We start from the raw sequence: 15,734 nt of genomic DNA, 5'->3' as shown, positions 1-15,734 counted from the left end.
TATTTCTTATCGTTACCCCCGCCCACACTACTCCCTCCTTCTCTCCGTCTCTGTTTGTCATATATCTCTTCAGGCCCACTCGTCCAGGGGCATTTATTTCAGAGGGACTCGACACAATCCTGAAGCCGAGCCACCAGCAACATCAGCACGCACACACAAATAAATGCAGTCGAACTTGCATGTGGGCGTGCATTTGCATAGTGAAGAATGCACAGCTTATGTTGTGTATCTCGGTGCAGGAGTTTTAATGGAAGATGGGAATGTGGTGAAGGAATGTTCCACTGCCACTTAAGATGTACTTTATATATACGGTTTGTATATTATAGTCGGGTTCTTCATAAAACTGAATGTGTCAGAACCAAACCACCATGTTTCTTTTCCTATTCACTGTTGTGTCACTAAAGTCAAAAGGATATCAAATGGCACATTTGTCTATTTTCATTACATTTTTGCTCCAGTTTGGCTTCTTTTGGCCCACGTGTAACCTATGTGGTCTTATGTTGAGCTTTCTTGGTACAATATTTTAACTTGTAGTTTTTCTTCTGAATCCAAAGAGGAATTTGTGGTGCAGATTGTCAAGCCAGTGCAACTTTTCCACACTTCAGTGTGACTGAAGCCACAAGGAGCCAATTAAGAGGTGATGGGAAGCCAATTAGTTATTTTTTTCCGGCATGGTCAAGCCTGTATCAAACTTAGGTCTCTTAGCTGTGAGGGCTGCACCCTAACCACTCGTTCGCCTCGCAGCTAAACAATTCATTCAATCATTCATTCATTTTCTACTGCTTATCCTCACAAGGGTCGCGGGGGTGCTGGAGCCTATCCCAGCTGGCTTCGGGTGAGAGAGAGGGTACACCCTGGACTGGTGGCCAGCCAATCACAGGGCACATATAGACAAACAACCATTCACACTCACATTCATACCTATGGACAATTTGGAGTCGCCAATTAACCTAGCATGTTTTTGGAATGTGGGAGGAAACCGGAGTACCCGGAGAAAACCCACGCATGCACGGGGAAAACATGCAAACTCCACACAGAGATGGCCGAGGGTGGAATCAAACTTAGGTGTCCTAGCTGTGAGGCCTGCACCCTAACCACTCGTTCGTTTAATAAAAAAAGAAAAACACTTGTTGCTAAATACTGTAACTTTCAGCTACTCTTTGAGAAAGAGTAAACAAAAAAATATATATATTTTGACTTCAGTGTTGCTGTTGTCAGAGCGTTTCAAAATGCTGCATGTGTTTATCATTTTGTTGCTAGACATTTTTAGATATTATTGTTCGGTTTTGATTTAACACTTGTCAAATTTTACAAAAAATGTGTCAGCAATCGGCAAAAACCATGACCTCGATGACCAGAAACATCTTTCGAGTCACACCTTGCGGCTAGCTTTTCCATTTGACTCCTTCTCCTCTCCACTCCTCTAACACATGCTAGCTCCTGGGAAGCTCTCCATAGAGTGGAATAAAACTAATTTGCAAGGCAAGTGGAGTGGAGGGAAAAAGCTGACCTCTTCTCGTCCCTTTTGCACTCTTTCTTGGCGCTCCTTTCTTCATCCTCCTCTGTGTGTGCACCCCCACCCCCCACCCCCCCTCAGGCCTTCCATATTGTAATAATAGTCATAATGATAATAACAGTGATGGGCCCTGTGACGGTGATGTAAAGAAACATAATATTAGAATAACAAACACCCTCTTTAACCAATGGACATCAGTTGACCTCTGTGCAGATATGTGTGCACACTCTCATGTGCTTCTGAAAGTCATTTCAATGTGTGCGTTTGATTTGTGGATGATGTGTGTGTATGTGTGTGTACGTGTGTGTGTGTGTGTGAAGACACAAAAAGGGAGTTTGCTGGCATGCCGCATATACGGTCACTTCCTCTCCAGTTTAAACAGAGCAGGCTGTGCTGGCAACCTCCGCTCCCCTTTCTCCAAATGGTTTGCATCATGTTTGAACCCCCCTGCCACCACCCACCCACCCATCCTTCCTCCCTTGCCTTTGCTCCCCTCCCTCTCTCCCTCCCTCCCTCCCTCTCTCCTTCTGCCTTCCTTTCTCTATAAATCATCAAAATCTCAAACTTTATGTGCTTGAAAAAGGAGACAATCTGTCTCCTTGGAGAGGGGCATACATAAGAAAAAGCTATAAAATGGATTTCTTTCCACTTCAAACAAGCCTCTCCTCTTACAGTTTTCCATGTCTGGAGGCCTGCTTGGACCAGCCTCTCATCACCCTTGCATCCTGGTCATAGCGCTCTCAGAGCCGGATGGGTACTTTCCTGTTGAAGCGCCACATCAGAGGAGATGCTCCTCTCCTGATCTCCACCCAAAGCGTCTCGTTTGCGAAGGCAGACAGTCGAGTGTGGTAAAACACTTCTTTTCTAAGGGTGGGTGAAAATTGTGGGTGAAAAGCTTTTCCGCGGGAAAGGGAATTAACTCTGACCTTTGACCTCAGCGCCCTAAATTATCTTGAATGAGGTATCCTTCAGAACCCACAGGGTTTATTTCTGACAGTCAGTTTGTTGGAATCAGAGTGTCTGGAAAGGAGCGTGTACAGTATTTAGTACTAACACACTTTAGATTTTCACTCCCTCATCAGATTCTGGCCGAGAGGTTAGCGTGTTGGCCACACAGTCTGGAGATTGGGAAGACCTGGGTTCAATTCTCCACTTGGGTGGAGTTTAACATTCCCACATTCCAAATACATGCATATTAGGTTAATTGACAACTGTGAGTGTGAATGGTTGTTTCCGGTAATTCCGGTGCATGTTTATTCAAATAAAGCACAGTGAAACATTCATTCATTCATTCTTCCCAGCTGTCGTCAGGCGAGAGGCGGGGTACACCCTGGACTGGTGGCCAGCCAATCACAGAGCACATATAGACAAACAACCATTCACACTCACATGGACACTATGGACAATTTGGAGTCGCCAATTAACCTAGCATGTTTTTGTGGGAGAAAACCCACGCATGCACGGGGAGAACATGCAAACTCCACATAGAGATAGCCGAGGGTGGAATTGAACTCGGGTCTCCTAGCTGTGAGGCCTGCGTGCGTCAAAATTTTAATGATATTTTAGATAGCAGTATATACATTCATACAATATATTCCTTAACATTGTTTGCGAATTTTAAAAACAAATGAATTTTAAGGGGCTGGCGACCAGTCCAGGGTGTACCCCGCCTCTCGTCCGAAGACAGCTGGGATAGGCTCCAGCACCCCCGCGACCCTCGTGAGGAAAAAGCGGTAGAAAATGAATGAATGAATGAATGAATAAATTTTAAGAGGCTGGCGACCAGTCCACGGTGTACCCCGCCTCTCGCCCAAACATAGTTGGGATAGGCTCCAGCACCCCCCGTGACCCTCGTGAGGAAAAAGCGGTAGAAAATGAATGAATGAATACATTTTAAGGGGTGGTGGCTTTTATTTTATTGTTGCAGGCCGTCACAATCAATTACATGTAGCGGAAACCCTATAATGGATGGATGGATGGCTTTACTGTCTTTATGGGGCCTTGGCTCCTGTTGGCTCCCACGCACTTCAACCTTGTCTGCAAACATTTTTAATGACTTAGAGGTTTCTAATATTTCGCCCATCCATTCATATACTTGCAAGTGACAACCGAATGCGCCGCTGTAGACCACAAGCCACTGTGACCTCAAGAATAAACATAAAATAGAGTTATTATGTCTTTGACATAACAAACTATTGAACATTCAAAGCTCTAAAGTCGCTGTTATGTTTTGTATTTTCACATTAGCACACAGGTTCTTTATCAATTAAAATAGAAAATGTGACTTTTGAAATAAGAAATCAGTCCCACAAAAACAGTTACGGCAGCCAACATGCATGCTTTAGAATCTGTGGGAAATTTGTGTGCTCCAAAACTGGGATTAAATGTTCCTCTGTGACACAGGTCAGACTCGACTTATCTGCTCTGTTCGTTTGTTTCCTCACAACTGTGTTACAGCGTCTTGTCTGATGCTTGAACGCAATGAAACTGCCATCGGCCATAAGTCCTCAAGCCCAGATGTCCCCGAAGAGAACCATTACTGCCTTTCAGTCAAAAGAAGGATCTCCGAAAAGCCCAAGCACTCTTCATAAATCAGATGAAATATTTTGAGAGTCTGACAGGTTGGCACACTCACACACACAAACACATGCACACACATATACACACACACACAGTGCAACTTAACTACATGTGTGGGCACACATTACTGTCACAAAGTGCTGATAATAGCCCCTCAGATTGGGTCAGCTCAAACACACAAACCTGCAAAGATTCGTACAAGCAGATAATATTTCAGCATCTCACCTCTTGATAAAAATGATATAAAAAGTTGTTATTTTGGTTATTTATGTCCTTGCAGGTGGAATTTTGGTGGTAGTCTGGAAGAAGACAAGAGGAGTAGTCAATTCCATTTCAAACAAACAGTGGTACTTTGAATCAGCATGTTCTATGAATTGGACCTGGATCAGAACAACATCCAAGACGAGGACCTCGGAGAGTGAAAAAAACTTGCACTGCACCAAATGTCGTGTGCCAGGTGTGACATGAAGCAAGTGAGTGTAAAACTTTTATTTTATTTTTATACTGTAGCTGTGTTCTCATATTTAAATAAACCTAAAATAATACTTAGAATACATTGCTGACTTATCCACATGGCCCTAATTCATCACAGTATTACACCATTAATCACGTTGTAAACAAAGAGCATATTTGAGAGTAGACCTGCAAGCAAAAGTGCCAAGTAGGAAAGCCATTTTTTTTTTTTCTTGATTATGGAGTCTATATGGTCAATACTGATCGGAGGGGGATCTATTGGAGCATCCGTAGTGCCAAGTAGTGGTTAATTTTAACTCTTGTTTTAATAGCCATTTCATCTCAGGGAAATAGACTATGGAAGGGTGCACTCAAGCTATTTTTAAACTTATTTTGCTGGTAATTGAATTATTATCGGCTGCACGGTGGTCGAGTGGTTAGCACGCAGACGTCACAACTAGGAGACCAGTGTTTAATTCCACTCTTGGGCATCTCTGTGTGGAGTTTGCATGTTCTCCCCGTGCATGCGTGGGTTTTCCCCGGGTACTCCGGTTTCCCACATTCCAAAAACATGCTAGGTTAATTGACAACTCCAAATTGTCCATAGGTATGAATGTGAGTGTGAATGGTTGTTTGACTATATGTGCCCTGTGATTGGCTGGCCACCAGTCCAGGGTGGACCCCGCCTCTTGCCCAAAGACAGCTGGGATAGGCTCCAGCACCACTGTGACTCTCGTGAGGATAAGCGGTAGAAAATGAATGAATGAATTATTATCTGATTGCCCTCCAGTCCTGTAGGAGGTGGTAGTGAGTGATTGTAAGATAGACCTATAACAAACCTCCAGCAAGGTTTTTATCGTGATATTTTTTAAGGATTTTATCATATATATATATATAATTTTTTTTTTTTTTACACACCAAAAATTATGGTTTCTTCCTTGAGCAATGAGATACCACTGCACAAAATGTTATGGGAATCAGTTAAATACTTGAATCCTGCACACCAAAAAGCCAACTCAGGAAAAAAACAAACTACTTGCACACGTATGGTTAAAAAAAAAAAGTTTTATTTTTATTATTTTTTTAAGTGTAACATACAGTATTGCAGAATGAATGTATTTCAGTGTCATTGACACGTGGATGGACAAGTCTAGCTGGATACTGCATATTTATTTATGTGACTTGCGGTGCCATGTGAGAGCAGTTTATATGGTGAATTGTGTGTGGAAAAACACCCATGTGCATCCATGCACTTTTCAGCACAGTAATAAAGCATGCCCTGCCATGCCTTTGCCATCTGCGGTCCAACTGTGGTGACAGGCCCAGCTTTAATTAGCTAAATTAAATAGGACTTGGTGCTCACTTTGCTCGCAACTTCTCTTTCCTAATTAAAGTTGTCCCAAAACCACACGTCTAAAAATAATGCCAGCATGTGCCATTATTTTACAGTGTGACATCGGCACGGCCAATTTTGGGGATAGTGGTGCAGTGAGTGGGTCAAAAGGTTAGCTTGTTGCCAGGGTTCAATCGCGAGTGAGCCAAAGGGCCATTTAAAACATCATGTTTGGATCCAAAATGGGTGACTCAGACGGAGTTAACGGGCTTTGAGTCGGCACTAGGTCACTAGGCCCGCGCTAATAGAAAACAGCTGACCTGACAACTGAAGGTTAGAACTTTACACACTGATTCGCAACCTCTTGTCATCGCATGCTGTGCACAAACTCACATTAAAGGTCAAATTGAGCATTTTTTTTTTGTTTTTTTGATCAGGGCTTCTGAAATGGTCTCAACCTGTGACCCAATGGGCTTTAAGTCGCAAGCCACATTTTATTAAGTCATTTTAAATTCACGTGACTCAGCAGCGACAGACAATCAAACACCGCCCACTACTGCCTGCCAGTCTGGCAAGCCCAGACATACCACAGAGAGAGCAGGAGAATAGCACAAAGAAAAAGGCGCACTGTTTGGTTATATTTTCAGGCTGAAAATGAGACCACCACAAGTTGAATAGGTTTGAGTGGGGTTAGGACAAAGAAAGAAACTAAGAATGTACCACTGCCACACGAAATTGGAGGAGAACCTTCTTTTTTCACTATGTCATGTCAGACTCACCCAATGTCTCATCAGTGTAGCATTAACAACATCTAACGGTGACCAGAATACTACACATGACTTGTCTTTCAAATTTTCAATATTTCTTGACTAATGATAGTCCGTAGTCAACCATTTAGTATACATTTAGCATACATTTTGGGAAACCATATACCATGTACCATATATACCATGTATATATATACGTGTATGTATATGTATGATGAGAAACCATATATATGTATATATATATGATGAGAAACCATACATATGTATATATGTGTATATGTATATACGTATATATATATGTGTATATGTATATGTCTGTATATATATGTCTATGTCTATATATGTATATGTATGTATATGTATGTATATATGTATATGTATGTACATATATATTTATATGTATATATGTGTGTGTGTGTGTATGTATAAATATATATATATGTATGTGTATATATGTATATATGACTGTGTTATACAATTACCCACATACCAAGAAGGAAAATGACCAAAATTTACTTCAAAATAACTTCCGACCCACCCAGAATGGATCCACACCCACTTTTGGGTCCTGACCTACCAGTTGAGAACCACTGCTCTCAATAATTATGCTGAATGCTGATTGAGAGTGAGATTAGAGATTATATTATTTATCACTAGTTTTAAATATGAATCTAGTGTAAAATCCTGAAATATCCTTCAAAGTATTCCCAAGGGAACATTTATGTCTGCTCCAAAATATGTGCCAATCCATCAAGAAGCTGCTGATAAGTAAGAAAATGTTATTGAGAGCCAGGCTACGTTTTTAGGATGCCCCCCCAGGGAGTGCTGATATGTATAACACATTTATGGCAAATCATCTAAAAGGATGAGTTCATAGAAAACTTATGCACCTGCTGCTTGGTCACTTCAAATATGTAAAGTCTTCTGTTTCAAAGAAAAACAGCCATGATGTACCTCAGAAGTTTCTCATTCGGTTCTCGTCATGGTTTCAATAATGCACACGCCATGACGTGACCTGATTCCTGACAATTAGTGGAATTTATATAATCCCGGTGTGGAACACCCTGCAAAAACATAGCCGGGCTTCAATAAACGTATCTAAGACAATAGTGGCAAAAACAATGCAGCCTTCATATGAAATAGAAAAAAAATCATGTGGAGGAAAAATGTGCTTTATACATTGCATTCTCATGGCATGTGCTTCAGGAGGTGCACCATCCCAAACATCAGCTGTGTGCTTGTGGGTGTGTGTGTGTGTGTGTCCTTTGTGGCCCCTCTTGTGGTTACAGGTGCTTCACATTACACCTCATAAAACTCAGAGAGAGGAAAATTACTGCCACAATTTGTTCTGGGTGGGGGGGAGGCTGGGAAGTAAGAAGGGGCTGATGGGTACTTGAGCGGAGCCTTATGGATAAAATATTGACATACGAATTTGTGACTGTGTTGTGTCTGCTAAAAGCTTCAGCATTCCAATCCTGTGCCAGAAAGGCCATATTGTTTTTGAATAGAACTCAAGTGTGATCTTTTTCTAAGAGATGATTTAGTGTCTGTGTGTGTGTATGTGTGTGTGTGCCGTATGCCAGCTGGCATGTGCCTTAGCCCTGCATGGTGTGTGTATGCCATAGGTTTCGGGAGGAAGGTCATGGGGGTAACGGTGGGGGGAGGGGGTCGTGGGGAGTGCACTCGGCTGAAAGGAAGTTGAAGTAATCTCAGAGAGGCTGGCAGCTTTCTGCTCTGAGTGGAGGCCTCACTGAGCTCACTGTCTCTTTAGTGTGTAATTCAATCAGGATTAGTCCGCTCACTTACGCCTTCTAATAATAGTGGAAGGGAGGGCTAGGTCAGGCCGTGCTTTAAATCATTATCTACTCAACTTGACTTTACAACTCAGAGTTGATTCTTTGTTGCCTTTATGATCTTACACCTACATTTTGACTTGTTATTTTGGGTTGGCTTCTTTACAGAATATTCATTCATTCATTTTCTAGCGCTTTTTCCTTACGACGGTCGCGGGGGTGCTGGAGCCTATCCTAGCTGTCTTCGGGTGAGAGGCGGGGTACACCCTGGACTGGACATAGAGTCAAACAACCATTCACACTCACATTCATACCTATGGACAATTTGGAGTCGCCAATTAACCTAGCATGTTTTTGGAATGTGGGAGGAAAACCGGAGTACCCGGAGAAAACCCACGCATGCACGGGGAGAACATGCAAACTCCACACAGAGATGGCCGAGGGTGGAATTTGAACCCTGGTCTCCTAGCTGTGAGGTCTGCGCGCAAATCTCTCGACCGCCGTGCCGCCCCTTTACAGAACATAATTGTTTAAAAAATAATATTTATAACACCAAAAAACATTCATTCATTTTCTACCGCTTATCCTCATGAGGGTCGTGGGGGTGGTGCTGGAGCCTATCCCAGCTGTCTTTGGGGTACACCCTGGACTGGTCGCAAGCCAATCACAGGGCACATAGAGTCAAACAACCATTCACACTCACATTCATACCTATGGACAGTCGCCAATTAACCTAGCATGTTTTTGGAATGTGGGAGGAAACACATGCATGGGGAGAACATGTAAACTCCACACAGAGATGGCCCAGGGTGGAATTGAACTCCGGTCTCCTAGCTGTGAGGCCTGCACGCTAACCACTCATGACGCCGTGCAGCCGGACCAGAACAATTTTTAAATGATTATTTATCTTCATTGTATTGAAACCTCTAGCAAACCCCCACGAAGACAAGAGGCATTAAAAATGAATGGGACTAAGAAATAAATTTGCCAATATGAAATAAAAACCACAACAAATTGTCAGAAATTGCACATCAAAACACACTGATGTATTTTAATTACAGTACAATTCTGCCGAACTCTTTGGGCTCTAATTTCGTGGTGCAGTGCAAGGTGGCACAGGGTGGTGGAGCATGGCGCAGCCCAGGCAGTGGTAAGTTGGCCCAGCGCACCACTGGTTGACTGGAAGGCGCCGAGATGGCCATGGCCATATTTTCAACTTGGCACAGTGACAATTTCGGGACAAAACAACACAGCAAATTTCACCAGCTCCGACCTGGTCTATTCTTGGCGCAGGCGAAGCGCACCCTGAACCGTGGTAAATGAAAGTGGCTGATGGGCCCACAGTGAATGAAATTAATAAAAACAGGGATTCTAAAGTAATCTGCTTAGTAAATATTAACAAAGTTATTTCCCTGTGACCTTTTCACTCGCCCCTGAATGAACAAGCCCCCATTTAGTGAACGTGTTTTAACTGGTGACATTTATATTTGGATGATTTCATGTCTCCAGATTACTATTTAAAACAAAAATGTGGTAAGGGTGCCTGCCAATTGATGTATTTCAGTCACCACTTTAAGGGGTTTCCCCAATGCTCTTTAATGCAAGCAAGCTGTTCTGTTATTAGCAAAAAAACGAACAATGTAGCAAAAAAAACATTACATCAACGATGATGAATTTCGAATATAAAGCAAGATTCATTTTCCCTTTTGAATGACATTGACATTAAAAACCAAATCATAAATTTGGTGCGACATAAATTGCAACAGATAGATGGTACAGTATGTACGAGGACATATGTTATGGGTTGGGATTAACAATACTAGGTGCTATAAACTATAGAAATATACATACTGTATGTATATTTGTTCTTCAAGTAATCTGAACTTAAGCAACTGGGTAAATAATTGTGGGATCGTATGGTGTTATTTTGCGGGGAAAAGCAGTAAATACGTAGGATTTGACAATTGACAACAAAAAAGTATGAAGAGCTGTTTACTCACTGTGTGGCGTACTCCAGGGATGGGTTCTCTGCCTTTTGTATTATATTGTTGTTTCTTTGTTTTCACTGAAATGACTCAAAATGCTAAAAATCAACAAAAAATCTAAAAACAACTAAAAATCAACAATCGTCTGTTGAAATAAATAACTTAAAACCCAAAAAAACGGGAAAGGAAAGTTTTGTACAGCCGGCAACAACAAACGGCCTTTGGTCGCTTCTTTGGGATTTTACTTTGACAGTCTCGGCAGGAAGTGCTATACCGCGACTAAATCATCAGTCGAGTGCACTTAAGTTGATTAACGTCAATCGTTTTGCCTCTTTAGCTACATTTACATCACAAACCTTTTGCTAATTTTTCATCAGCTTTTCCTCTCCAATTATAAAATGTTTACATTGCGTTGGACTTTCATTTGTTGCTGAATTATTTAGTGTTTACCACCTCTTCTTTGTACTTTGTGTGTACTCTCTGTATTAAATTAGTTTGATATTATTTCCTATCGACACATCCTTACCTCACTCTTCTGGTCCTACACAGATGGTTTTGCATTTTCAGTGGTTTAGCAGCAAACTCTTTGTCGTTACTGTCCTGAAAAGATTGTTAAACAATCCGTGCAGATTGTGATGCTTCTTAAGAGTCAATGGATTACAATATCAAACAAGTTTAGAGAAAAATAACCGTGCTTAAAATAGATATAGGCTAAGTCTTAACATGTTCCATGGTGGGTGTGTGGATGTCACCTGCAGCACACCGGGGCTGCATGTTGGCTCCTGTTGGCCGGCTCTATTATGAAAAATTTGGAAGGAATTTCTGCGAAGAGGAGCTGGATCCAGAGGCCTGCAGGTGTGCGCTTATATGATCAAAAATGTCAAATCCACAAATCTATTCATTAATCATAAAATGTAATCTTAAAAATTATCACTTTCTCCTGTCACTGAATGACAGTAACAGCTTGGGATTATTGACACACTGGTCTAATACTCTACACCACTCCAACTAGAAAAAATTAGAACAATAATAATAATAACCATTGTTACACCTGCAAACGTAACAGCTGCCCACAAATGTAATAAACCACAAACATAATACAACTCTGCAGCTTTGAATGTAATAATACCACAAATGTAATAAATTTCCCACAAACGTAATAAAATGTGCCTACTGCAAACATAATACTGAATTATTACATTTGCAGGAAATTATAACATATGTGGGAAAGTGAAAATCTGTAAATGTAATAACTTCTTTCTTCTTTTAATGCGGGAGAAGGTGTAGATGTCATTTTGAGGATTTTAACAAGAAAATTCTTTTTTTTTCTTTTTTTTGTAGAAAAAATATTATTCAAAGAGTATCATTTTAATACATTAAAGGAATCTTTCATTATTAAATTATAATTTATTTTAAATTAAAAAAGATAACATAATTGTGATAATTGCAATTGTTTTAATAAAATTATTATTACTATTATTAATATATTTTTTTATTCCTTTTGATTTATTTATTTCTATTTTTATTTATTTCTTCCCCATATATACACAAAATCACACATACAATAATATACTGTAACTAAAATGCACATGTATGCCAAAATGTAATAATTTCCTGCAACTGTAATAGTTATTACATATGTAGGAAATTCAGTATTATGTTTGCAGTGGGCAAATTTTATTACGCTTGTGGGAAATTTATTACATTTGCTGGATTATTACATTCAAAGCTGCAGATTTCTATTACGTTTGTGGGCAGTTATTACGTTTGCAGGTGTAACAAACCATAATAATCAGCATCTCTGCTGCCCCAAATATCTGCACTTTGACCTGCAACAAGTTGACTTTTCAGGAAATACTGAAACACTCTACATGCCTTTTCTTCATTCATTGCCAAACGTTTTTATATGCTGTCATTTGCTCCCCATTCACTCCACAATCACGACTTTGTTTCCATTATCTATCCATAAAACTATGATTGATTGCACGTCATAAATACTGCCTGTCAACCAACCAGTTCTTTTCATCACATGCACAATTTATGAGTGTGAATGTGAAGATGATCAGTCCTCATCCTCATGCATCTTCCCATTCATCCCATTTGGCATCTTGTTATCTACAGGAGCATTTGCAAAGTGTGCCCGCCACCCTCCCTCACCTCCAGCCTGGGAACGGAAGCAGCGAACCTCTGGAGAAAACAAGCAGACAATCAGGTAGGGCCATGGGTGGTGCTTAGAGAAGGAGGCGGAGTTAACACATCGGTCAGGCTTTGGATGAGTGGGAGAGAAGTTTTAGGAAAAGTCAACAGATGTACTAACAAGCTTTGTTTATGTGTTTGTGTGAGCATTTCCTCGTTCTTCAAAGTAAGAAAGGATGTGTGTGTTTTTAGAAGGCTTGGAGAGCAGCGTGCGTATGTGTGTGTGTGTGTGTGTGTGTGTGTGTGTGTTTGTGTGCGCAAGACTAGAAACATGATCCGATATTAAAGTGGAGAGTGTGCGTATTTGTGGCCCAAAAGCATCGAACAGCAAAGGAGTGGGTGGGCTCAGGGCAAGGCAGCGGGGGGTCCCAAAGGGAGTGGAGTGTTTGTGGTGTCCAGCCTCTACATGTGGGTTCCTGTGGGCCTGCACGTATTCAGTTCTGTCTCTGTGAAATTCAACTATAGTAAGTCACGATGAGCCGGGGTCAGACTGAAGGTAGTGGAAGGTCCAACAGGATTATTTTCCAGGACGCTGGTCGACTTCCAATTTATTAAGACTTGAATTGGTAAACTGAAGTGCCCACATGGGAACATTCTGGGGAATTTTATTTTTGGCAGGTGTCATGTCCACACTGTACCTGATTAGTATATATCGTATTTTCTGGACTGTAAGTCGCTCCGGAGTATAAGTTGCTCAAGGCCAAAAATGCATAATTAGGTCGAAAAAAACATACACAAGTCACACTGGAGTATAAGTCGCATTTTTTGCAGGTAATTTGTTTTACAAACTACTTGACCAAAACAGACATTACAGTTTTTTCATTTATAAGTCGCTCTGGAGTATAAGTCGCAGGAACAGCTAACCTATGAAAAAAAAACAGCAGACTTTTCCCATCCTTTCTATCTCTATCTTTTATCGCTTTTATCTCTTTTCTATACTACTTTCACTAGTTGAATAAAGCTTATGGATTTGATTACTAGTACACTGAAAAGTGCACTAATGACAGTGAAGGGGAAATTTTATGAGGTGGGGTTATAGTATGGGCAGGTGTATGTAATGGACAATGAATACAAGTGCATTTTATTGACATCATGAGGCTCATTGTTGTGACATTCATCCACAACCATCACCTCATGTTGCAGCTTAAGCACATTTTAGTTTGTTTTAGTTTTATTTTATTTAGTTTTATTTACAAACAAAAGAACAACAACAGTAAAAATTGTAAAACAAAATCAGTAGTAATTTTATAAAAAATAAAGTCAAAGTAGTAAGAGAAAAAAAGTTGTTTGTATAATGAGAAATTTCACAATTTTATAAACTTTGAATATTATGTGAAAAAATAATGTGATTTAAGTAGGTTGTTTTTTTTAGCCGTAATATTATAAGAAACAAATTGTCATTTTGGACAAAAATTACAGGAGTTACAGGAATAAAGTAATAATATTACAAAGTAAATTCACAAAAATGATTTAAGAAGAAAGCTTTTATTTTTATAAGTCGCTCTGGAGTATAAGTCGCAGGAACAGCCAACCACTGAAAAACAGTGCGACTTATAGTCAGCAAAATACAGTAGTTGCATCCAGTCAGGAACCCATCACACATACACAAGTCACACCTATGGGTGCTGTTGTGAACATGCATGTAGACGAGACCATGTTAGAGGCTGAACCCTTGAAATCCATATGAGTAGTCCCTTAGAAGCTGACCTGTGTGAACAACACTAAAGTTAACCCACAAGTGTTGTATCGCCGAGGCAGACGTTTCTTCATATCTGCTGAGCCGCTGTTTTTTTTGCTGGGGTTTGTATGAACGACACAGCAAATAAACGACAATATTGCACAGTGTGTATATGAGAGCTGCTCCTGAGAATTTTGGCGATAGATGTGACTGCCATTCTATTCAAAATTGTTTTGTTTTTTTTCCGTATATACTGGCAGGAACTTGCATAACAAATCCAATCTGATGCGACTCAAATTCTCTTTCAGACAGTTTGTTTGAATAACATCTGCTGAAGCATAGCATTTAACCTCGCAACATTGAAAATCCAATGTTTGCTCTTTGGAGGCTGAATGTTTTTCTCATTTCCCACCCACATTACACTATTCAACAACTTAATCATCGCAATAAATCACCTTGTCTCCGGTGAAACAAAAAAAGGCACAAATTCAACTGTTTGGGATGTTTATTCTGAGAAAGCATGTCCATAGCAAGGAGATAATGTAAACCGGTAAATATGTAAACCTTGCAATTAACAGAATATTTTGAAATAGGTAGGTGGCTTTGTGAGTTAAATGTTAAATTGCCTCATCTAAGTTCAAATCTTCTGATGTTAGAACCTCTGCAGTTTAATAATTAATATGTTACATAATTGGTCATCTGCAGACGCCGTCAGCTGTGCACCACCAGTTGACGCTAATGACTTCAAAAATACTTGTCAGCTTTAATTATTCACTCTTTGTGTCAACGCTGGGTAGAAATGCATACAAATGATGCATGTAGTGGATGTCAGGTAACCACCAAAAATACAATTTTTTAAAATGTGGTACTTTCCTGGCCTTTTCCTTTGTTTGTGTAGATCAGAAACTTGCTGCTGTTTCATTAAAGGTTTGAACATGTTTTAAGAGCTCTTTGTGGTCACATTAAACCATAAATCTGTCACATCACTCCCTTCAGTTCTTAATGTGTTTTTGTAAAGAGCATATTGAGTGATTACTGTTCACTATTTTACTCTTGATCAGAATTTACACAAAAAAAGCTTGTGAGTTTCATTCATTCATTTTCTACCGCTTATCCTCACGAGGGTGGCGGGGGTGCTGGAGCCTATCCCAGCTGTCTTTGGGTGGTTTTTTCCAAGTGTCTTTCTTATGGTGGAGTCATGAAAACTGATCTTAACTGTGGCAAGTGAGGCCTGCAGTTCTTTGGATGTTGTTGTGGGGTCTTTTGCGACCTCTCGAATGAATCATTGCTGTGCTTTTGGGGCAATTTTGATTGGTAGGTTCAGCACTGTTTCATGTTTTCGCCATTTCTGGATAATCATTCTCAGTGTAGTTCACTGGAGTCCCAAAGCTTTAGAAATGACTTTAGAAACCTTTCCAGACTGATAGATCTCA

The 15,734-nt window shown here is 40.3% G+C and overlaps 1 long non-coding RNA gene across 4 annotated transcripts in view; it reads left to right on the top strand.

Annotated features, from left to right (window-relative positions):
• Positions 1 to 15,734, top strand: part of LOC131134719 (uncharacterized) — a 79,363-nt gene that overhangs the window by 18,015 nt on the left and 45,614 nt on the right. For 3 of the 4 annotated variants that reach the window (XR_009131458.1, XR_009131459.1, XR_009131457.1), the window contains exons 3-6: positions 2,191 to 2,364; positions 3,974 to 4,137; positions 4,377 to 4,569; positions 12,549 to 12,639. This is a non-coding gene — a long non-coding RNA (uncharacterized LOC131134719). The remainder of the gene's footprint in view (positions 1 to 2,190; positions 2,365 to 3,973; positions 4,138 to 4,376; positions 4,570 to 12,548; positions 12,640 to 15,734) is intronic. The other variant, XR_009131460.1, reaches the window with a different exon arrangement.

Source organism: Doryrhamphus excisus, chromosome 8, assembly GCF_030265055.1.
Source record: "Doryrhamphus excisus isolate RoL2022-K1 chromosome 8, RoL_Dexc_1.0, whole genome shotgun sequence".
NCBI lineage: Eukaryota > Metazoa > Chordata > Actinopteri > Syngnathiformes > Syngnathidae > Doryrhamphus > Doryrhamphus excisus.
This window is presented reverse-complemented; position numbering and strand designations above follow the sequence as displayed.